Consider the following 25,394-nt stretch of genomic DNA (forward strand, 5'->3'; position numbering starts at 1 on the left):
CTTTGGGGAAAATAGCAACAGTTTTTCTTTCTGATGTAGGATAAGAAGCCCATTGCCATCCTTCTATATCTCTATTTTTCTAGTCTGGTGAAGGTTGCATGCAAAATTCGAATAAGAGCTGTATTGTGATTCAAAATCTTGAAGCATCTTGGACAGGGTCCTATACTGACAATGGTCATTTTTATATTTTCTGGAACAATCCAAAGATTGCTCAATTCTGAGGAAAAAATGATAGGCAAAGCAAGCCAAAATTATGGGCTGAATATGGATTATTATCCTTCAGAGCTTGGCCTTTTGTGTGTTACAATTGAATGCCTTGAGGTGTCAAAAGGGAAGAGAAAGATGATTGGCAAACTTGTGGAACTGGCAGCTTGGGAGAAGATAATATGAGAATAAAAATAGATGACATTCTTGGAAGAATTGCTTACAGCTATATAGTTCAAAGCTTCACCAATCTTAATATCAGCTATACTTCCTTCTTTTGAAACTCTACCAAGGCATATACAAAACTCTAAAATGGTGGCCAGTTAAATGGATTTGTAACTAAACTCTAAAATCTTATGTTGAAGGACTGATTTCCTCTCTCCCAATAGAAAAGACTATGTGAATATCAGAAAGATGGTGGCAATTGCCATTGAAAGAGTTCTGAGGATTTAGAAAGAACTTTTGCAGGCAAAATTATTGCAGTTTTGGAATTGGTATAGATCGTCCACAGTAGTGGATGACCTTTGGCAAGAAAAGGGATGATAATTGAAAGAAACAATGATCTGGGGCCAGTGCCAAAAGAGGAAAGAACTGGAGTCCACTGAAGTGAATTCAAAATAAAATTCCTGGGGTTAATATGAGCATGAAAATTCTAGGGAGTGCTGAGAGACTAAGTAAAGAAGTAAAAGTATAATTAAGCCTCACAAAAACTGCGTGAGAAAAAGTATAAACCACTGGTTCCAGTGATGTTTATTGACTTGAAGTTTGAATTTTTTCAGGAATTTTGAGTCTATGTGAGAATGGTGCAGTTAATTTTTTACAATTTAAATAATATTTTCCTTTAATTGAAGAGTTGTGTGGCTAATAGTAGATATTCCCAAGAGTACAAGGAATGGGGGATAAAGGAAACATGCTAACCAGTAATATTCATAAAATTATGGGAATTTAAGAAAAACTATGAATATGAGTATTATATATCATTAACAGGAGTTTCAATCCAAGATTGATGGCTTTTGCTACCAGCATTTTCATGTTCATCATCCTCACAAAACAAAGCCCTAAGAATATATATCATTTAACTAAGGTCACTCACATTCCGAGTGACCCCAGTCAAATTTAATCTCTTGTAATAAGATTCGGGGTCTGGAAGCCTTATGCAATTTACACTGAATTATATTCTAAGATATGGAAAGGGATTTGGAGTACCCTGGAAAAGCCATTTACTATAGTATGATGTAGGTTATTTTTTTAATTTATTTCGTTGGCCTCAAAACGATAAATATTCTCCTAATGATAAATTTGAATTCTAAATAAAGATTCCAAAAATCTGACATATGTACCTGGAAATATTTAGGTAGAATTTTAAGTACAGGACATATTAATATTTAACAGAAAATGCTCGTGCTTACAAGGAAGCCAAATGGATTCGTTAAAGACCTAACAGTCCTTCCAAACAGGCATTTGGAGGATTCTCCCCTGAAGATAAGCTCGAAGGACATAATCTTTACAAAAATGGTTAACAATAACCCATAGGCCATGTTCTAAAGGGACAGCAAAAGACTTAGTACTTCACCCTGTTTTTTTCCCATAGAAATACATCGATCATAAAGAATCAGAATAATCCTAAGAATCAAGATTCAGGTCAAAACTATCAAGGTAAAATTTGGTCAGGATGGAAACCAAAAATCTGCATGATACTTTAGTAAGTCAATTAAACAGTTCATTTGGAAAAAGTAATCACTTTGGTTAACTAAAGCTCAATATAAGCCAACATATATAATGAGTTGCTGAAAACACTCATAAAATCTTTATACTGAGAAAAGATAAAAGACCATACTTAGATACTGTACTATCTTGGTCAGATCATATGCAGTGTATTATATTTATATATGGCCATTATGTTTTAAAATTTGATAAAACTGGGGCGCCTGGGTGGCTTAGTCCATTAAACATCCAACTCAATTTTAGCTCAGGCCTTGATCCCAGGGTCAAGTTCAAGCCCTGTGTTGGGTTTCATGCTGGGTGTGGATTCTATAATAAAATAAAACTGTAGAAAATTTCAAGAGTGGTATGTAGACTATAAAAGGGACCTAGCTATACTCTGTAAGAAAAGTTCTGAAGAATCAAGAATGTTAATTCTGGAGTTGAAAAATACTTAGTGGAGATGTAAAAGCTGCTCTAAAATATTAGAAGAAAATTCTTACAAAAGCGATAACAGAATTACTTTATAATTGGTAACATTAGAGCATACCTTAATGTATGGAAGTTTAGAAAGAAACCTCATTTCAATATCAGGGAGCATAGTCATATTTAGTAATTATTCAAAATCGAAATTTGTTTCAAGTCCGTGAGCTCCCCATCACTGGATGATCGAGTGGAATTAGCAGAAAACGTGTTGATTATATTAAAAAAATACTGCTTTATGGGATGCCTGGGTGGCTCAGTTGGTTAGGCATCTGGCTCTTGATTTTTGACTCAGATTATGACCTCAGAGTTGTGAGATCTGAGCCTGCCCTGGGCTCTACACTCAGAAGGGCGTCTGCTTGAGAGTCTTTCCCTCTGCCCCTCCCCTGCTCACACACATACCTTCTCGCTCTCTTTAAATTAAATAAATAAAATTAGAGGCTCCTAGGTGGTATAGTCAGATAAGCATCCCACTCTTGGTTTGGGCTCAGGTTGTGATCTCAGGAACATGGAATCTGAGCCCCACAAGGGGCTCTGTGCTCAGTGTCAAATGGGCTTCAGACTCTCTCTCCCTCCCCCTCCCCGTGCCCTTCCCTCTTTATAAAATAAATAAATAAAACCTTTTTAAAAATACTGTTTAATATATCTGAAAGTTAAGGAGAGTAAATCTTAAACGTTTTCACCACAAAAAAAGAAATGGTAATTGTGAGACATGGTGGAGGTGTGAGCTAAACCTTTGGTGGTCATCATTTTACAGTATGTGCGTATGAAATCAACACATGGTGCACCTTAAACTTACATGGTTTTATATGTCAGTTATACCTCAGTAGAGCTGGGGGAGGAGTTAAAGGCATTTTTATGTGCATTTTGATTCTGCTGTTTTGAATGAGGAGGTGGTTCTTCTAGAGATTTACTTTTCTGTTGTTTCTGTACCACTGCAGGGCTGTGTATGGCACCCAGCAGGAGCAGAGGGTACTAATATCGATGCTAGGGAAGTTGCTTAGGGAGCAAATGATCTGAAGAGTCCCAAAGGTTTGAAGGCAAGTCTTTGAAGAGTCCCTCCATAGGGCAAGCCTCAGATCTGATTTGACTGCAACCCTGATTAGGAGGACATTCCTTGAAGTAGGAGGTCTGTAACTTAACTCTTCCTGGGGACTTTTCCCCCTCCCATGGCCTCTTTAATCTCTTTGTGACAATAAAGATAAAACCCAGCTGTTTGTTTTAAAGAGAATCACACTACAACCCTCCCCACATCACCTCCTCATGCACGTAAGTCTATACAACCTATATGAATGATGCACACTTGAGCAATTTGCAATAAAACTTTCCTCTTTCCGTCTGATTCTTCATTCTTGTGTAATCATTATTGTAGGGAAAAAAAACCCTGAAAACTTCAAATGTTGATGAACCAGTGATACCCCTTTTTAGGACCTCTTTGAGTTTCAATGGTCTGGTGGACCACCTTTGATAGCAACACTTTGTATTACCATGTATAGAGAGCATCATAATGGAAACTGATTTATTAAAACTATCCCAAGCATATAACATCTGATACTATTTACCAAAAAAAGGTTAATTTTGTAAGAAGTGGAGGATATTAGTAGGAATGTTAGGGGTTTCATCTGCCAACAGACCTCGGGGAAAATTTTGCTAAAATTTCAGGAGGGATATCTAAAAAATCAAAGCCAAATTCCTCTGCATGTTAGCAAGAAATCATCCTAAGAATAATATTCAAATATATGTCTCTTTTTAAAGAACTGTGCAAAAATGAGGTCTGGAAAATGATTATAGCATGGTGCCTTTGGGTTATTATCATGCAGAAAACACATTGCTGGTTTAACGATGTCACAATGGCTTCTCCAAAACAAGGAAAACTACTCTCTGCATCCTCAGCCTCTTCATCTTTCAGGTATAAGTTTGAGGGTCTTTATTTGTATGATGCGTAGAATGGAAAGCTCTCTTCTCTGATCCTTTGGGATTGTAAACTGGGTTCTTCTGAGATGGTTTGGGACAATATCAACTGGGGGGTGGGGTAGGAGAGCGACAGGGACCAGCCAAGTGAGACTCTGTTACATGCACAAGCTTTAGGCCTGTTGACATATTAAATATCCCAATTCTAAAGGTAAAGGATAAGTCAAGGCAGTGTGTAACAATAGATTTTTAAATATGCCTAATTAAAAAACCAATTCTAACCCTCACGGTGATCATTTTAACTGCTTATTTTGATTCAATTCAACAAGCATTTGTTAACTTTCCAGTACATATTTTGTTTGTTGCTTAGGGCTGTGCCATTGCTTATGAACCTCCCTCCCCTTCCAGGGCCTCTGAACCCTCTAGCTCTTCATTTCTCAGGCTCACTATCCAAGGAAACTGTGGTAGCATTCTCGTCCTGCTCTTGTGAAAATTCATAAAGAGAAACCTCACTAGTCAGGAGTCAGGATGTTGGGCAGGGAGTGCTCAGGCCCTACCCCTCATCATCAGTTGCAAATCCAACAGGAAGAGACCAGCCTTGCAGGTGGATACTAGTTTCCTATTCTGGAAAGAGGAAGAAAGGCTTACCTCCTCCCCCAGCAACAGCCAATAAGGGACTCACAGCTCAGCAAATGCGAAGCCACTATACTTCCAACTCTGTTTACTCCATTGGACTTTTGGTTTGTAACAGCCTCCACACCTTACCCCATTTCTCTATAAATCAGCATCCCTCCCCTTTAGTCTCTGGGGTGGTCTACGGTTTTTCCACAGGTTGCTTGTCCTGGTTGGAATTATCTGTTCTTCCTGAATAAACCCATTTTCTCAGCAAAATTGTAACCGGGTTCAGCCTCGTTCTGCTCATTAAGGCCATTAAGTTGAGAGGCAAGGTGTTGGGGTAAGAAAAGAGACTTTATTCAGAAAGCCAGCAAACCAAGGAGATGGCAGACGGTTCCAAAAAACCATCTCTCCTCAGCATGAAATTTGAGCTTTTTTGTGTTAGCAAAAGGGGCAAGTTGAAGGCAGACATCCTCCCTGGGAGGCCATGTAACTTCTTTGTCCTTGGTCAGTTGATCTTTGTGTTACAGAAATCTGGTCATGGCAATCCTGTGAATCTTGAACATAGCATAGTCATTTGTATAGAATTTCCTTATCTCCCTGGGCGAGGTAGGCTTTGGAAAGAAGCAGTTTTGGCAAATCTTAGCAATAACAGGCCTACCTGCAGGGCTAAGCAGAAGTGTCTAAACTGTATGTCACAGCAGCAAGGGAAATAGGAGCAATATGGAGTCGGACATGTGAAGTTTCTCCCTATTATGAAATAACTGGCAATTTTATTTTTTTAAGGTTAACACTTTGAATGCACAGATAGACCACCTCATTACCTGAGCTCACTCTTCTCATTCCTTGGGCTAAAGCTACTGCCCCCAAATGGGGAGATACTTGTTTTTCTTTTCAACCCTTCAGCTCTTTAGGTTTCTAGACTGCTGCCTGAAGTTTTAGTTTTATCATCTTTCTTATCAGGTAATCAAAGGAGTTCTCTAGAAATAAGGTCAAAGAGAATGAAAGGCTACAGCCCAATGTTGCATGTTTTTCTTATAGATAACAAGGCTAGTGTCTCAGGCCAAAAACAGGCTGAAAAATCCCCACACCACTGCAACCTTTTATGTAATCTTATCACAGTCATTTCTTCTCTCTTGAGTCTTGAAGTGCCTGATTATTTGGGACCAACCCTTTCCCCATGTTCCCAAGAAACCAATGAGGTACTCATGAAAACAGGGCTCCAGAAAACCTGTTATCATCTCTGAATTCCTAAGTGGATGTATCCTACAGCCCTACAACACGATTACAGCCTTCATTTCAGTCCCCTGAACTCTTTGCTGGTTGTATATATGATCACCCATAATCAACTGATTCTTCTGATTCCCTCTATACTGCCTTTTGTTTGAACAATAATCCTAATATTACATATCCTTCGAACCAAATTGACAATCACTTTTTATTCATATATTTTCTCAAACACAATTCCATATTTCTGATTCTTTTCATCTTTTCACTCATCTTTCTTATCCCCGATTATGTGTAAACAACATAAGGATTCCGTTAAACTCTGAAATTATCTTTTGATTCCTCAGACTTGAAACCTAAATTTGAAAATAACCAACAGTCCAACATGACTTTGATAAATGTGGCATTCAATTGAACAAGGCCATTAGAGAGAGGTGACTACATAAGCTGTGGAGGCCTACATTAGCAAACCAAAATCTAAGCCTGTAAATACCTCAAGGTTATGACACTGAAAGCTAAAGACAACCAATCACAGAGTCAATTTGGCTTTAAGCTTCAGCCAAGCTACAATTTCTTTGCATTCTTTCCACCTTTTCTCTATCAAAGTGTCTCTCCAGCTCCAGTCACTCCTGGCTTAGTGCTGCCCAGTTCAGATAGATTTTTGCTCTAGTAAACTCTTAACATTTTTAATGCAGATAATTTTATCTTTGAACAGTGAAAACTCAGTTATTATTGTTTGCCAGAGTAAAAACCAAGTTAAATCACTTTTATTCCATCAATGTAGTGTAGTCAGCCATTAAGTAATTAGCATCCAAACTTCCCATCCCGCACTCATCTCGAGCTCCTAGAAATACCCTGTTTGGCCACCTGTCTGAGTCAATTTATTTTAATTAAAAAAAGCAGTTATTCCAGACAGTAAAATAGAAACACAAACTTTCTGTGGAAAGGCATGTAGATACAATGTTGTTTCTGTACAATGTTTGATGATCATAAACCATATTCCAAATGATTATTCGTAATCACTAATTCTTAAGATGAAAATCATTTCATATAATAAAGTTGAACAATTAAAAATGAAAAAAAAAAAGATCTAGTAGAAGCCTTCACTGAAAAAGGATTATTTGTATTTGACATAGTCTTATAGCAGATAGAACTGTATATGTATTTTAGGTTAGAAACTAGTCACATTTCACATTTCAACTAGAGGAGAAAGTCTGGAAGTAATTAGAAGAGACACCTGACTTAAACACAAAGGCTACAACCCTGTAGCTCTTTAAAATGCTCCTGATTCTTGGTTCTTCTGAAGATATTCTGAATCCATAAAGAAAAACTTGGGGTGTCAGAGTTTCAGAAACTATTGCCCAAGGGTGGCCAAAAACACGACTTAAAGATCAGTGAGTTGTTTTTTACTGACATCTTTTTCTAGTAATACCTTTTTGTTCTAAATCAGAAGCATCAATTTTCCAAAACTCAGAAATAGTTCATAAAAATTCCAGTTGTTTTTAATCCAGAACAACTGTATAACTATCCTCAGCAAATGATCATCTCATGTTTTAACTGATTTTAAATGAAATCCAGTTGCATTAACATTTTCTTCATGAAATTTTTTTCTACATTACTCAAGTGTTTACTAATTTGTCAAATATTGTGATTACTTCAAATATATAGCAACAAATCATATATATGTCACATTTTCTAATGCTCATAATCACCTGTACAGGCAAGCAAGCATTACTACTCCTATTTTTTATAATTAATAAATTTCATTTCTTAGAGAAGTTTCAGCTTCACAAGCAAAACTGAGCAGAAAGTTGCCATATAACCTGACCCTCACACGACCACAGCCTCCCACTTTCTCAACATCTTTCCCCAGAGTAGTACATTTATTACAATCTATGAACCTATATTGACAAATCATTATCACCCAGTGTCTAAGGTTTTCTGTGTGAGATGTATCCACCATTACAGTATCAAACAGTATTTTTCACTGCTCTAAGGATCTTCTAAACATGTTTTTAGAATTTTAGAACAGTCAAACCCAGCAGATTAGACTCCAATAAAATAATTTTTCCTGGAAGTGCCTGGGTGACTCGGTAAGTTGAATGCCTTAATCTTGATTTCAGCTCAGGTCATGATCTCGGTGACATGATCTTGGTGTCAAGGTCAAGGTGGGGCCCTATGTCAGTCTCCATGCTCAGAGGAGACTCTGCTTGAGATTCTCTCCCTTTCCCTCTGCCTGCCCCCTCTAAAATAAATAAATCTTTATATGTATGTGTGTGTATAACTTCTCCTGAAGGCAGTCCTTGTTAAGAACAGAATGCTCTGGTGCATTTCAGAATGGTTCCATTTCCCTTCCTCCTGCCAAAGATGGAGGGGATTTTTCTCACATTTTCCTCATATAGATTTGGTTGAGCCCCTGAAGGTAAAACTCACAAAATTGTGCTCCTCCCTGACAGTGATGGGGTCTCACAGGAGTTTCTAACTCTCAGAGTTGTGCACACTGATCTTCCAGCAATTCATCACTTAGAGTGCAGATTTTCCCACCCCAGCAGTGATTCCTATGGTGCATATGGGTTTTTGCTCTAGTAGGTTGTGATTCTCAACAGTTGCCTTGTGCCATCACTTTTCTGACAAATCTAAGAAGAGTTGATTTCTCAGTTTCTTCAGCTTTTTCAAATGCTAGGATGGAGTAGCACCTTCCAAGCTCCTTACATGCTGGAACAGAAACAAGTCACTGTTCCCATTTTAGGATGAGAGAACTAAGAACTGTCTCTTCCCCAAGATCACATAAGTATTAGATATAGAATTGAGACCTGGGCCTACTGACCCCAAGTCTCAATCATTAGCTTGTTTTATAATTGTATAAAAGAAGCCTTAGATTCTTATTTATCCATTCTGGAAAGGAAGTGATTAAATTTGGGATACTGATTCAATTTCTTACATTCAGGAAAGAAGGTCATTAAAAGAGCATTCTATTCCTAAGAATTTATCTTACTTAAAATATGAAAACTTAAATATACAAATAGGTTTATTACAGTGTGATTTATACGAGAAAAAATTTAAATAGCTGGAATTATTATGGTAATTATGCACATCCTTGCAACGTGATATTAAGAAAAGCATGTAATAGTAGAGTTAAATGTTTATGATACTGTATTAAGTGAAGATGATGGACTATAAAACTGTCTCCATTTAAAATGGACAATAAGGAAATTTTTTTTTAAAGTACTAGTTGGGAATATTGAGCATTAAAAAAATTGAATTATATTGTGATATATGTGTACCATAAGTAACTTTTTTGTAGAAAAATGTATTAATGGTTTTATATGCAAGTTGGAGACACTGTATTAGTCTTTGGAAAGAAAGAACAGCTTATTTCTTACAAGTTTAGTTTAAAATTTAGAATTGTAAATATCAGCTTTTGACAGGAATATGTCATTGTTTACATGGAGAACTATGCTAGCATAATGGGTACCAGCCTGTTCCCCTTGCTATATCATGTGCTTAAATGAATGGCTTTTCAGAGGCTTACTAAAATGGCATTGCATGTTAGTTTAAACTAAGTATTTACGGTACAACAATGCAGGGAATAAAAGGAAAGGAACACTGAGCAATTTCTATAGAAAACGGATTTTAGTAATGTGGTTCAGTGCAAGGCACCATCAACAGGCTTGTATTCATCCTCACTCATTCTGCACACAGTAAAAGATGCAAGCACCTAAATCCATGAGAGTAGATAAGCCTGACTTGAAATGTGTTTCTCTCTTTGGTAGGATGGTATAATGCTTTTTTTTTTTTTTCCTTTTTCTTTTTCAATAATTCCTTGCAGCTCCAGCTCACACACAATGAATTTCTGGCTTCTTTATTGAAGGGGGGAGGGGAAGAAGGGGGGAACACCACTTTTTAAAGCCAATACCACAGAAAATAACTCCTTTTGTGTAGAGAAGGATCGATAGTGGTCTCTGTGTTCTTTCTCTTTCTTGTTTGTATTTTCTATTGATGTGTACAAAAGCTAGTTATTTGGCTTTAAGTGTTGTTTAAAAAAATGTTAACAGAAGGAATAGAGAAGTAAACAGTAATTTTAACCATCATTGACCTACTTTTTAAAAAATTCCATTCTGTTCTTAATACACATACCCCAACAAAAGAAACAATCTTGATGTATATCTATGTACCAAAACATTTCCTAATTTATTATTTTCTCTATGGCAATGAGTGCAATTATAAAAGAGCTCTAATTGGAATTTTAATTTCAGGAATTTTCAATCTTGATAATTATTTGCCTACAGCCTCCTCTGTCTTTATTATGGGAAGATGATTGTCTCACTTTGAACAAGTGGCTTAGTGATTGGAAAAAGGAATATGGTCCTTTTCCATTACTTGGGCCCTGGTTGGTTTTACACCAAATTAGGAATGGAAACAAGGAAATCCATTAGACTCTAGTTGTTTTTTTTTTTTTTTAAGAGTAATGTGTATCAAAAAGCCATTTTCCTTTGGACATTATAAGCTGAATAGGCATACAAAACAAGAAATTGCTATATACATAGACCAAAGGGTTTGATGAGCTAAGAATCACATTGAGTAATGTCTACCAGAGTATAATTACCTACGGGCCAATTATAGCTACAGTACATAAAGAAATGGCTTAAATGATGAAAGCAATCTAGATATTTATCTGATTGGAAACCTGACCTATTTATCACTTGTTCAACAAATATTATTCATTGTACACTGTCAGGCACCATACTAAGGATTAAAAAGTATGGAAGAAAGTTAATCATTCCTTTCTCAAAACTGAAAGACAATTATAATATAAAGTGATATGCTCAATAGAGAGTTGGCTACTGGCATAAATTCATGCATGAAGCTACCTTAGAAATAATACGTGTATTAGAGTTCTCTATAGAAACAGAACCAATAGGAGATGCTAGATAAAGATGTAGATAAATAGATACAGATATCTGTACAGAGATACAAAAAGAGAGGGAGAGAAAGAGAAATAGGTTTATTATAAGGAATTAGCCCACATGGTTATGGGGCTGAGAAGTCCTAAGATCTGCAGTTGGCAAGCTGGAACCCAGGAGAGCCAATGGGGTAGCTCCAGTCTGAGAGCAGAAGACCATTATTTCAGCTCAATGAGTCAGGCCAAAGAATTTCCCCTTTGCCCAGTCTTTTTGTTCTAGTCGGGTCTTCAGTTGATTGGGCGATTGGGTGAAGTTCACCCACATTCTGGATGGCAATCTGCTTTACTCTGCTCTACCCATTCAAACATTAACCTCATCCAGAACATCCATGAGGACACACCCAGGAAAATGTTTAACAAAATCTCTGGGCACCATATGGCCCGGTCAAATTGACACTTAAGATTAACTATAATGGTGACTTAGGTCAAGAAGGATTTTTAGAGGAAGACATATCTAGCCTGAACACTGAAGGACCCAAAGAGAGAGAGGAATTGTGTCCTAAAGTGGATTTTACCCAGAAGTCCACTCATATGTAGTTTAGATGATTTAGATAATAAGATTGGGGTTTTTTAAGATGATGACATTTAGATCAGAATTTAGACTTTGAATTGATGCTGTAATAGTTTCAGATTTTGGGAGATCTTGGGATGAGGTGAATATATTTTGCACATCAGGTGGACATTCAGGCATTTATCCAGATAGATAGCATCTCCAATATTCATCATTCTTTTCCAAAGTTCCATGTTTTCCACTCTCAATCTTTGTACTTCATCTTGAAGAACTTGCTCTTCCTTTACTCTTCCTTGTGGTACAGGTCCACTGCTTCTAGTTTAGTTTTATCTAAAAATGTTTTTATTTCATTTTCATTTTTGAGTGATATAGGATTCTGCATTGACTGTTTTCCTTCTTTCAGCATTTTAAAGATGTTGTTCTGCTTTATTCTGGTCTCCGTGGTTCAATGAAAAATTTGATATTTGTTGCCTCTTACATAATAGTCATTTTTCTCTCACTACTTGTAGACTTGTTCTTTCTTTCCTTTTTTTCCTTTTTTTTTTTTTTGGCTTTTTTTTTTTTTTTTAACAGTTTCATTAAGATGTGCCTTAGCTGGGCCTCTTTGTGTTTATCCTGCTCCGTTTTCCTCTAGCATCTTGTAGCTTCAATTTCTGCTTCCTTATTTAATTTGGGAAATTTTTACCACATTATTTCTTCCAATATTTTTCCCTTCATTTCCTCTCTTTTGGGAATCAATATATATTTGACCACGAAAGGTCACTGAACTCTGTAAAGAGCCAGATAATAAATAATGTAGAATATGCAGGTCACATATCTGTTACATATTTTTCTTTTATAATTTTTTTTAAGCAATCTCTACACCCAACATGGGACTGGAACTCACAACCTTGAGATCAAGAGTTGTGAACTCCTCCAACTGAGCCAGTTGGGTGCCCCCCTTTTGAAATTTTTAATTGTGGTAAAATAAAAATAAAATTTACCACCTGAATCATTTTTGAGGGTCCCGTTCAGTGGTATTAATTACATCGTTGTACAACCATCACCACCATCCATCTCCAGAACACTTTTGATGTCCTTAAATTTCATCCATGTTGTGGCACATATCAGAATCTCCTTTCTCTTTAAGGCTGAATGATATTTTGTTATATGCATATGTCACATTTTTAAAAATCCATTCATCCATTGATGAATACCTGGGTTACTTCCACTTATGGCTATTGTGAATAATGCTGCTATCGCATGAATGTTTTGCCTTCTCTTTCAAAAAAATAATACTTTAAAAATGTAACTAACAACCATTCTTAGCTTGCAGGCTGATTTGGCCCATGGGCCATAGTTTGAGAATTTCTTAAATAGGTCTTTGAGACTCTTTTACCTTTTTAAAGGCTTTTTTCTCTTTGTGTGGTTGTTGTTTTTTTATAATCTTGAGTGAATGTTATTCTTTTTTCTTTTTTTATTTTTAAAGATTTTTTATTTATTTATTCATGATAGACACATAGAGAGAGAGGCAGAGACACAGGCAGAGGGAGAAGCAGGCTCCACGCAGGGAGCCCGAGGTGGGACTCCATCCTGGGACTCCAGGATCATGCCCTGGGCCAAAGGCAGGCACTAAACTGCTGAGCCACTGGGGCTGCCCCTGTTATTATTTTTTCAAATTCATTTACTCTCTCATCCAATATGTACATTTGGCTGTTAAATTCATTCAGGGATTTTTTTTTTTTTAGCTTCAGAAAATTCATTCCTTAGTTCTAAAATTTCCATTTCAGGCATTTTCATTCATCGAAAACATGTCTGATTTTTATTTTACTGATGATAATAATAGCCATTTTGAAAACCTTGTCTGTTAGTTCCAACATCTGTTTCATTTTGAGGTTTGGCTTGATCCATTTCTTCTTCTTGAGACTGAATATTCTGGTTTTGCTTAGTTTGGATAATTTTGCATTGTATCCTGGATATTGTCAATGTTATATTTTAGAGATTCTGAATTCTGTTATTTTTTATTGACATGTTGTTTCCTTTGTTTGAGTAGTAAATATTCTTGACTTAGCTTGAACTGCCAACTCTATTTCTTGGGCAGAAATTCCCATCTGTTTGGGTATTTTTTTACTCAGTGCAAATGCTTACTTCTGTCCCACACATACGTGGTTCAAGAGTCAAAGAAATGGGTTAAGCAGAACTTGGGAGTTCACTATTTGACTCATTCACTTCTGGGATTCCCCTACTCTCTTCAACATGTACAACTTTCAAGCTTCGGCGTTCTGATTCCCCGACCAGAAAGACTTGGTTTCTTCCTTGTGTGCCCAACCCCAGTTCTACTCACCATATATGCACTGAGCACCAGACTTAAAGTGAAAGCCATGAAGAGGAATTTACTTTAGATCCCCCCTCTTGCCTATGAGCTTGCACTTCCCAGAGGAGTATTTTTACTTCTTTTCACTCTCTTTTGGATATTGTACCTCAGAGTGTTGCTTTCTGTATTGTCTCATTCCATGGTTATTTTCTATAGGAATGGCATCAGGTTGAGTCTTGGTCAGTGCCATTTGTACAGATTTAATCAAAGATTAACAAATATCAGTCATTATCAGTCGTTTTTCCAGCTGAGAGGCAACTTTTTCTATATTTGGAACTAACCATCCACTCCACCCTACCTACATGTATTAACTGAAAAATGTATTTTGGTTTTGGTTCCTTGATGCTAAGAGTTCTTGTGAACCAGAGAGGTAAAAGCATTAATAACAATGCAGTCCTATAAAGAAAAATCCCACAAATAGGAACATTGTTATATTATGATTCATAAGAACATTTTGGTTTTCATCCTTTCTGAAGAGTTTCTACTTAACCTAGATAGTACTAAATTAACACAAAATGTGAAAAATACCAAATTCACACAAGAAATATAACAATGTTTTATTTCTACACATACTTGGCTAAGAAAATAGTATGGCCCTATGATAAAAGAGAATTTACATTTACATTATTCCACCTCTCTCATTTTTTTAACATAAAGAAGTGATAATGTTTGAGTGAAAAAATAATCCACTGCTACATTGGAACAGCCATTGTAATATTCAATACCTTTATGTTGGCTTTTTTCATGTTGAGAAAGAAATAAAACAGTACTGTATTATTCAATAATGTAGCACTCTTGAGTCTAGCAAATCTAAGGAGAAGAGAAAATAATATATCTAAAAATCCAAAGAACTGAAAGTATTTGTTCCCATATTAATTCTCAAATTGTTTATGTCTTAGTTGCATTTTACTTTTGTCTCCAAATCAATTCCACCATGGGAAAATATCCAATTCAGCTACCTCAAATAAAGCAGAATTAGTTTTTCTTTTATGAAAAAAAGACAAATGAGAAGCTCAAAGAATTTTCACAATGTGAGCATACCTGTTTAACCAACTACAAACAAAAAATAAAATATTACTAGAGCCCCAGATGACCCTCTGTTTGTCCCCTCACAGTCACCATCTTGCCTCAGAGGTAAGCACTATTTTGATTTCTAACAGCATAGATCTGTTTACTCTGCTTTTGAAATTTGTATAAATGGAATCATTTCAGACTTCTTGCCTTGACATTATGTTTGTAAATATTATATGTATTGTGTGTAGCAATAATATATTCATTTTCATCAATGTATTTTGTTATATTAATTGGTACTGTTTTTAAACCTCTTCCACTTGGGACACCTGGGTGGCTCAGCAGTTGAGCATCTGCCTTAGGCTCAGGGCGTGATCCTGGAGTCCCGAGATCCAGTCCCACATTGGGCTCCCTGCATGGAGCCTGCTTCTCTCTGCCTGTGTCTCTATGTCTCTCTCTGTGTCTCTCTGAATAAATAAATAATTTTAAAAAAAATAAAGTTCTTCCACTTAAATGTCTAATTTGTTTCTACTTTGGGGAACTTACAAAACTATTGTGAAAATTCTTGTATATATCTTTTGGTGCACATTTGTATATATTTTTGGTTGGATATATACCTATTCCTGGAGTTGCTGGATTATGGGAAAAGCATATGTTTAACTATAGATAACTACCATTTTCTAAATAAATCTATCAATTTACACTTTCAGCAGTGTTTCAGAGATTCCATTGCTCCAGATCCATATCAACAATCAGTATTATCTTTTTTTTTAATTTAGTTTTTCTATTTGGTGTATAACAACAAATTGGGATTTCGGTTTTAATTTCTCTGATAAGTAATGAGGTTGAGTATCTCTGTATAGGTTTATTAGACATTTGGGGAAGTGCCTGCTTATATCTTTTACCCCTTTTTTTTATATCTTTTACCTTTATTGAATCTTCTTCCTCTTTATTATCTGTAGAAGTTATTTATATATTTTGGTTATAAGTCCTTTGTGGACTATGTATATTTTACATTGTAAATATCTCTTCCCATTCATAGCTTGCCTTTTTACTCTTTTGATGAATATAATAAGTTCTCAGTTTTAATGTAACCCAATTTATCTGTTTTTATTGAGTTAATGCTTTGTACTCTTTTTAAGAAGTCTTTAAGTTTATGAAGATACATTCCTATTTATCTTCCAGAAGATTTAATTATTATTATTATTTTACCCTTCATTCATCTTATTTGTTATGATAATGTAACAATGTGTTTGGGTCAATTTTTGTAATGTCTAACCTGTTTTATCTGTATTCTGGTTTATTTGTCCTCTTGTGTGCCAATAACAATGCATTAATTATTATTGCTTTATAATATATCTTGCTATCTGATAATATAAATCTTTATTAAAAATTATATTAGATAATTTTAGAATCAACTTATCAGTTTCTAAAAAGGCATTGAGATTTTTATTGCAATTGTATTGAATCCATAAATCAACCCAGGGAAAATTGACATCTTTACAATAGCTTTTCAAACTATGAATATGGTATACCCCTTCATTTTTTTTCTATTGTAAACTTAAGTTGTTTTTCTCTTCTTTTTTTTTTAAAGATTTTATTTACTTATTCATGAGAAGCACAGAGAGAGAGAGAGGCAGAGACACAGGCAGGGAGAGAAGCAGGCTTCATGCAGGGAGCCCAACATGGGACTCAATCCCAGGACTCCAGGATCATGCACTGGGCTAAACCGCTGAGCCACCCAGGGATCCCTTAAGTTATTTTTCATATAAAAGTCTTAAACATATTTTTTTCTGGAGATTTTATGTTACTTTTGTCTTTTTACATTTTACATTTTTATTTTCCATTTGTTTATTGATGTTTTATAGAAATAAAATGGAAGAATATTGAAATCGATTGCTCCATTTCTGACGTTTGATAACATCTAAAGTAAGTGATTTATTGATTTAAATAATCCTTTCAACCTCACTTTGCATTGCCATAGATAATTTATTAATTCAGATATCATAATCTCTTCTAGTATATTGCCCTAGTATTTTACTTTAACTAGTCATCAAGGTATTATCCTAGTTTCTGGCTTAACATACCTCTAATCCAACATTATAAAATCCCAAATTAATCATGTCACTCTTGTGATTTAAAGATTTTTCATAACCTAGAGATAAAATTCTTTAATATTTAAGATCATTGACTGACTTAAGTTACCTATGTAAACGGGTTATTCAACCAAGCATTACTTATAGTTATTTAAATGATCCATAATTTTTTAATCTACGTATTTTACACTGTGCTCTTTCCTCTATTTGTAATGCCCTTTCTTCTCTTCTCTACCTGGTAAAAGCCTCCTCAACCTTCAAGACCTAGTTCAGGGGCATCCCTGGTGGCCCAGTGGTTCGGCGCCGCCTTCAGCCCAGGGCGTGACCCTGGAGACCCGGGATTGAGTCCCACGTCCGGCTCCCTGAATGGAGCCTGCTTCTCCCTCTGCCTGTGTCTCTGCCTCTCTGTGCCTCTCATGAATAAATAAATAAAATCTTAAAAAAAAAAAGACTTAGTTCAAATGGTTATGTTTGAATACCCTTGAAGTCACGAAGCAGATATAATCATTCTCTTCCCACATTTTCTTTATACAATTATAAATGTCTATATCTACAATTTTTCTAACATACACCACTTAATATTATCAAATTTACATATAAAGGACAACTTTAAAACATGGAATTGAACAAAAACATGTCTCTTTTTTTTTTCTTCAAAAACATGTTTCTTAGGATAAATACTTGAGGCTACGGTGGCTTCAAGGGTCTGCAGTATATCAGTAAGTGTTTCAACTTTTTTATTCTGACGTCTTCAGTGTGACTTTCACTGTCAATTTCACCTGTTGGTACAAGAAGGTAGCTGGAGACCTACTTATTATGTCTGTTTTTTTGGTTGCAGAAGAGGTAATGACTGAGAGGTAATGATGATGATAATTGACATATCTCCCAGCCTTCTATGCAGAGCATCTCAAGTGGTCTTACAAGATATTTTTGCATGCATGTCATTGGCTGAAAAATAATCATATGGCCATGCTTACCTATAAGTAAGGCCAAAGAGTATAGTCTTTTTTCTCAGTAATTTATTACCCAAATGATTGCTCAATTACTATCAAATAAAGACAAAATGAATACTGGGTTGGCCCCTGGCAGTCTATGCCATTATCCTTTACTATAAGCTTATGGATTGTCTTCCTATTTATCTCTTTGTTTCATGTGGACAACACAGAGCCTGGCACAGTAGGCAATCATTAACATTTTAATGAAGAATACATTTGATGCTATAAGAGATATGTGAATATATATTGCAGCAATCCCTATTTCAAGAGATTTCTAGCAACCAGCACTTGAAAAGAAAATAGATCTCAACCTCAGTAGTCCAGTTTGGCCTCATTTTTGAAGATTCGTAAAAATTACATCCCTGAAATGTTGAGTATTCTTAGTTAATATTGATTTTATTGATTTGATGTATATTTAAGCATATTTAGTTTTTCAGAGAATTAAAAAAAATACCATGCAGAAGGAAAAAAATGAGGAACTTTGTCTATGAACATATATTTAGTCAGTAACTCACTCCAACAGAATTTAGAAACTTTCCCATTTGGGAAGAAGTTGTAGTCACACTTTGAAATATTTCAATTATAAAATACTGTATAATTATGATAAAGCAAGGAGGTATAAATGGACAAAGGGAAAGTTCACAAAATATTAATCTAGTTTGTGGTCCTTTTCCAGCATGAGTGGGTAGATTAAGGGACAAAGGGAAAGTTCACAGAATATTAATCTAGCCTGCAGTCTCTTTCTAGCATGTGTGCGTAGATTAACATCACAAGAATTATAATACCAAGAAACTGTTATGGAATGTCAAAATTCTAAAGTTAATTAGTGACCCATTTTTTAAAACTATTGCTTCATTATCATTCATATTTCTAAACAGAGCTACCTTAAACTTTTTAATGAATCTATATTATATTCTTAAGTTTCCCATTAATTATCAGTAGATTTGAAGAAGGTTAGTTTACCTGTCATATTAGGTAAGAGAGAAGGGAGGTACAAATGCAAACGTAGCTAACTGGCAATGAATATTATTGAAAAGGGAAGTTAAACTGGTTTTCCCCCACAAAGAATTAATAAGCTTTGATCACACATTCAATACTTTATTGATCACATATCACATGTCAGACCCTGTGCCAGGTAAGTAAAAGAGCCATGCTCCTACTTATACAGAGTTGAGAATCAGGTAGAAGAGACAGATTTTAATAAAATAATTACAGTTGTGAATGTGTAATTATGAAAAGACAAGTGAATTGAATGAAATGGACATGATGCTATGATAGCATGTTAAAAAAAAGGCTCTGGGCTCAAAAAGAAGAGGGAGGAGGCTTTACATAAGAACTTGACTTTGACACTATTGTTGAGGAACACAAAAATTAACTGTTGTTTAGGAGGTTTTGATTAGTCAGTTGTATTATTTTAATTTGTATAGTAGAAAGTTTAATAAGCAGGATACCTTACAAAGTGTATTACTGAAGCACATTAAATAATTGCAAATACTCAGCACAATATTTCTGCAACAACTTTTGATAGAGAAAAATGTCAACAATATAGCTTTATTTTTTCATGAGAGATAGGTTTATTTTATTTTTAAGATTTCTGTTTATTCATGAGAGGCAGAGACATAGGCAGGGTCCCCAGGGATCATGTCCTCAGCTGAAGGCAGATGCCTAAACACTGAGCCACCCAAGTACCCCAAGGGTTAGGTTTATAAAGTTTTATCACAATCAGGCTTTCCCACCGATATTAGAGATTTCTCTCATCAATCAGTTGTTTGGCATATACTGTATGCCGGTAAGAGCAGGAAACAGGCTTTCATCAGAACTGGTCTTGGAATAGGTGACTTTGGGCTATCTTTCTTAGGTTACAAAAGCATCACTTCTGGCAGTTTAGAACTGTTTGGTTCCATATGATAGCTACTAGCTAATGATGGCTATTTGCACTTAAATTAAATTTTCACAAAAGTTAAAAATTTCATTCTTCAGACTCACTAACCACATTTCAAGTGTTCAATAGCCACCTGTGGCCAGTGGCTTCTGTATTGAACAGAATATATCCATCATCCACAAAATTTCTATTGGGCATCACTGGTCTAAAGTACCTAAAGTAGAGTGGCTTCTGTGACTTGGAGAAAATGAAACCTTCAATCATTAAATGGTTCTATTGAAATCGATGCTTGTTTGGCAACAGGAAGCAGAAGGACCCCAGTGAACAGCCTTACACTGATCCATTTCATGTGAGACTGTTACTGCATTTTTTATTAAGAAAAACAACAAATAATAAAATGTAATCCCAAGTGAAAAATAAAACAACGTCCACTAGTAAAAGAAGCAGAGAAAAGATGTTGGCTTGTGGTTCATTAGGCATTGACTGAGCATCATTTTTCTTAAACTGATGATCAAGAATGAAAGGCCCACTGATATATCTCCTTTCACCTTGGAAGTTTCTTATTGGTTTCCTTCTGGTCTCCACAGAATATATTCACAGATATTAATTATTTATCTTCACTCCAGGCTTCCAGAAAATAGAACATGAGACAAAGATTAAGGCATCTATACTTTATTAGTGGGTAAAAGTCTAGCACAGTGAAAGTGAAGAATTAAGAGAGATGAGGCAAGGAAAAATACAAATGATATAATGAGAAGCAGTGCTAAGAAGTGTACCTTATAAGGAGACAATGTAGGACACTCAGCAAGTATTTTCACTCAATATGTGGGGCTTTTCTGAAACATTTGAAAGGAGAAAACATAAATTGAAGCAATCCATGAAAGGGAGAGATAAAAGCATATTAATGTGCCTTGTTCTCTTTCATCTCCTTTATCCCACTGGTCAAGGTTCATATCATAGGGAGCTGACCCCACAGTTCCAATATGTATTATTAAACAGAGCAGCAATCCCGGAAGGGGAAGCAGTAGGGTACAGATAGGCCATAGTGTATACAGGTGGTGGAGTATGCAGGCCCTGATTTCAGCTTGGACTCCAACCAGATTGGGAGGTTGGCAAGAGCACCAGCAAAGGAGGCAGAGAAGTGTGGCCCAAGAGTAAAGTTGACTTGAATGTGATTAAAATTGCAACATAGATAGCTAAATCTTTAAAGATTGAGGATGACTATAGTAGGAGGAATGGCATCATTTGAGACCATGACCTCTAAAGATGCTGGGAATTTTTAGGAAGAATGAAGGTCATGAAGGTCTGGAAAGGTCATGAAGAAGGTGAAAAAAAATAGAGCAAACAATCGTTACTTGAAAGAGTTGCAGGGAAAGCAGTGACCTCAGGGTGAGGCATTTTTGTGTCAAGATAAATAAAGGAAAGAAGAATTTACAAAAGGTTGAACATAAAGGGTAAATTCATGATAACTGACTCAAGTTTCAGGGAACAGAGTAGAAGGGTTGGGCAATTGGGAGAAGTATAACACTGGGTTACAGTAAAAGATATATAGAGCTTCATGGGAATGAAGATTCCGACTCCACTTAGGGAGGATTAGAGAGGCAAAGGATTCTGGTAGTTTATCTAATCACTTCTGCATGAATGAGAGTATGAAAGCTATAGGCTTAGTCTTTGGTAATGGGCGGGGTGTGGGGGGGAGAAACTAATATGGAAATCCCCAAATGATATTATCCTGGGAGTAGAATTTTTAAATAGAAAAATATCTTTAATTTTCTGGAATGAATTCTGTTTTTAAAACAATTCCATTGCTATAGTCACTTCTTACATTACCATAAACAGGCAAAAAATGACAAAAATCTTGTGCATTCATTAGAACATCTCTAAATATCATATCAAAATCTGGCATTTCAAAATATTTAGATCAAATCTAGTTGCTAGAAAATATTCTTTCCCATATTTGCCACTTTTTGACTTTCTAAAAGAATGCTACAAAATAAAATGTCTTTTTTTTTTAGATAGAAAGTCATTCCATAGTGCATAGGCTGTTATCTTTACATAAATCTTGACTATTTCCGTTTGTGCTAATCAAAACGCATAGAAACATGAGTAACTATGATCTTTAAAAAAATGCTAAAGACTGCAACATGAATAGCTATTCTTCATAGATCAGGAAAAGACATATATATTTTTTAAGTCTAGGTGACCTTTTTATCCCTTTCGGGTTGCATTAAGACTCTTTTTAGAACTGAATACAAACCCTGTGTACCATGAGTATCCTTACCCACCTTCCTGATTGTGTGGCTATTTTCTTCATTTTATGTGCAACACTCGGGTTCTGTTCAGGCTGACAAAACACCTATTGTCTGAGAGTTAAAGAAAACATGAAATCAATTAGCCATTGTCCTACCATTCCCCCTTGTTAATATAAAATTTCTGATAATAGGCCTGAAAGGAAATATTCTTATGTAGGATAAAAACTTAAAGGCACCTTTAACAATCACAAAAGCAGAGAATAAATGTAGGGAGAGCAAATAATGCTCTTCCCAGGCAAGCCACTGGCTCCAAAGAAAGAAAAGCTGAATTATAATCAAGTGAAATGTAGTAAAGTTTGAGACAAAACAGGAAAAAAAAAAAACAAGAATGTTTAGGGAAAATTCCTCTTTTTCAAAACCAAAGAATCAAAAAAATTTATTTTCCTCTAATAAATAAAAGTATTACTCAAGGAAAGCATGAGATCCACCTGAAGAGTCCTCTGGCTGACTACAAAGAGACCATCTTGCAAATACACTGGTAGCTTTGGTTGTTTATTTCATCTTTTGAAAAAAAATTTAGAAGTCAGAAAAGTTAAGAGAATAATACACACATAACCATTACCCAAGGTGACAAATACTTACTCTTTGTCATTTGGCTTCGGGTATGTTTTCATAAAATAAATGTAATCGTTATGAATAAAGTTGGCCTCCTTTACTCCTCCATCACTCTACTCTCCTGTTAACTCTCCAGAGGCCACCGCCATCTCAGCCTTGTGACTCAGGCACTTGGTGCTTTTCCACTTTGGTCCCAGAAATAGTAGATGCCCTTGTCCGTGGTTTTACTTTCTGTGTTTCAGTTACCCCTGGTCAACCACAGTCCTAACGCAGACGATTCTCATTCTGACACATGGTCAGAAGATCCACAGTAACCTGACACCACATCACAACGCCCACATCATTCATCTCACTTCATCTCATCACAAAGACATTTTGTAATCTCCTATCATCACGAGATGGAGGCTGAGTACAGTACAATAAGTTTTGAGAGACCACGTTCACATAAATTTATTACAATGTTATAATTGTTCTATTTTATCGTTGTAGTTAATCTCTTACTGTGCCTAATTTATAAATTAAACTTTACCATAGGTATATAGGGGAAAGCAAAAAAAAAAAAAAACAAAACAAAAACAAAAACAAAAAACATAGTATACACAGGGCTCAATGCACCCAAGGTTTCACGCATCCACTGGGGTTAATATATTTCCCTCATGGATTAGGGAGGACTATTGTATATATTGCCACTATCAAAACATTGTATATTTTAAATTCCCATAAATGTTATCATTGGAGCCTAACATTTGCAACTTGTTTTTCTTTTTAATTCAATATTATTTTTCTGAGGTCTATTCATGTTGGCACATCACTTATAAAAACACTACCACATTTCATTTACTCATTCCCCTTTTGATATTGATTTTTTAGTTTCTGATATTTCACTATCACTATCACTTCATAGTAAACATCCTTTTTTATATCCTCATGTTGTGTTTGAAGTTGTTGGTATGTTCACGTCCGAGGAGAATGGCTAAGGCACAGGTGGAGCATCTTCAACTTTATGACACACATTGCCAATCTGCAAATCATTCTGGAGACTACATAGTTTCCCCAATATATAAGAGTTTTGATTCACTCACATTCTAAATTATACTTAGAAGGGCCACGTTTTAAAATCTTTCTATCCTTATTGGTATAAAGAGCACCCTTTTTAAATCTAAATTATATTTTCTTGATGAGTTATGAAATTGAGCATTATCATTAAAAATTTGTTTAAACATTCACATTTGCTCTTCCCCAAATTGCTTCCCATGTATATTGTCTACTAATTTACTAGACTGGTTATTCTTTTTTCCTATTCACTTTTATGATTTCTTTTTAACATTCCAGTTATCTAATCTTAGTTATATAAGTAAAAGAATTCTCATATCTTTATGTGTTGAATTTATCTATACTTCCCTCGTGATTTTTTATCTTAAGAAGTTCTTCCCTTCCACATTATAAGAAAAATAATTGCATGCATATTCTTCTAAAAGTTTTCAACTTTCGCTTTTAATCTTTAGATCTTGGATCCAACAGGATTATTTTAGTGGGTAGAGTTTGTGATAGGGACTCTTGTTATGTTCTTATCATATGCAAAGCCAGTTGACCTAGCACCAACTACTGCAGAGCTTGTCCTTTGATGACCTTTTGTCTTATCTCTGTCACACACTGGGTTCCCATGTGGGTTTGAGTCTCTTCTTTCTAGGCTCTTTTTGCTGACTCTTGTCCAATTAAATATTTAATATTATGCCTTTAAAATATGATAGGGGATAGGGCTCCTGGGTGGCTCAGTCAGTTAAGCATCTGCCTTCAACTCAGGTCATGATCTCAGGGTCTTGGAATGAAACCCTGCTGGCGCTCTCTCTCTCTCACTCTCTCTCTCAAATAAATAAATAACACCTAGAAAAGATATAACAGGGGATGAATCAAGTTCTTTCTTGTTTTTCCTTCTAAAACATTGACTTAAAATAATTTTTGTCAGAATCTAAGACTTTACCAATTAAAATAACTATACAGATTAATTAGTTGAATTAAGATATTCTTTTCATATTCATTAACATGGTATACATTCTCCTTTATTCCTTTTTATATTTTATTTTTAATTTTCTAATAAAATAAAATATTACATATTAGATTTATTCCAATCATATATTTTATTATTAGTGGGATATTTCATTATATTTTCTACTGGGTATGGCTGATATGTAGAAATACTATTGATTTTAATATCAAGATTCCAATTCACTTAATAAAATATCTTACTTCATTTTAAGAGTTTTTCTGTGAATTTGCTTGAATTTTCTATCAACCCATATTGTGTGCAATTCTAAAATCCAAAATCGACATTAGAAAAATAAATTTCTAAATATTTAAAAGTATAATGTTTGCAATGGTTTATTTGTCATTATCTGCCATGAAATAAGAATCTACACAAATCTGTTAAGATTTTACAATTTTGAGCATGTGGTAGATTTTATCCACTTTTTTTTTTAATTCTTTAATGGATTATATTGACGCGTTGCCCTGAAATGATCCTAATTTATCAGGACAGATCAATATTTATTTAATGCATAGCTTAGGTTTATTTGTT

This window comes from Nyctereutes procyonoides, unplaced genomic scaffold (genome assembly GCF_905146905.1).
Source record: "Nyctereutes procyonoides isolate TBG_1078 unplaced genomic scaffold, NYPRO_anot_genome, whole genome shotgun sequence".
Classification (NCBI taxonomy): domain Eukaryota; kingdom Metazoa; phylum Chordata; class Mammalia; order Carnivora; family Canidae; genus Nyctereutes; species Nyctereutes procyonoides.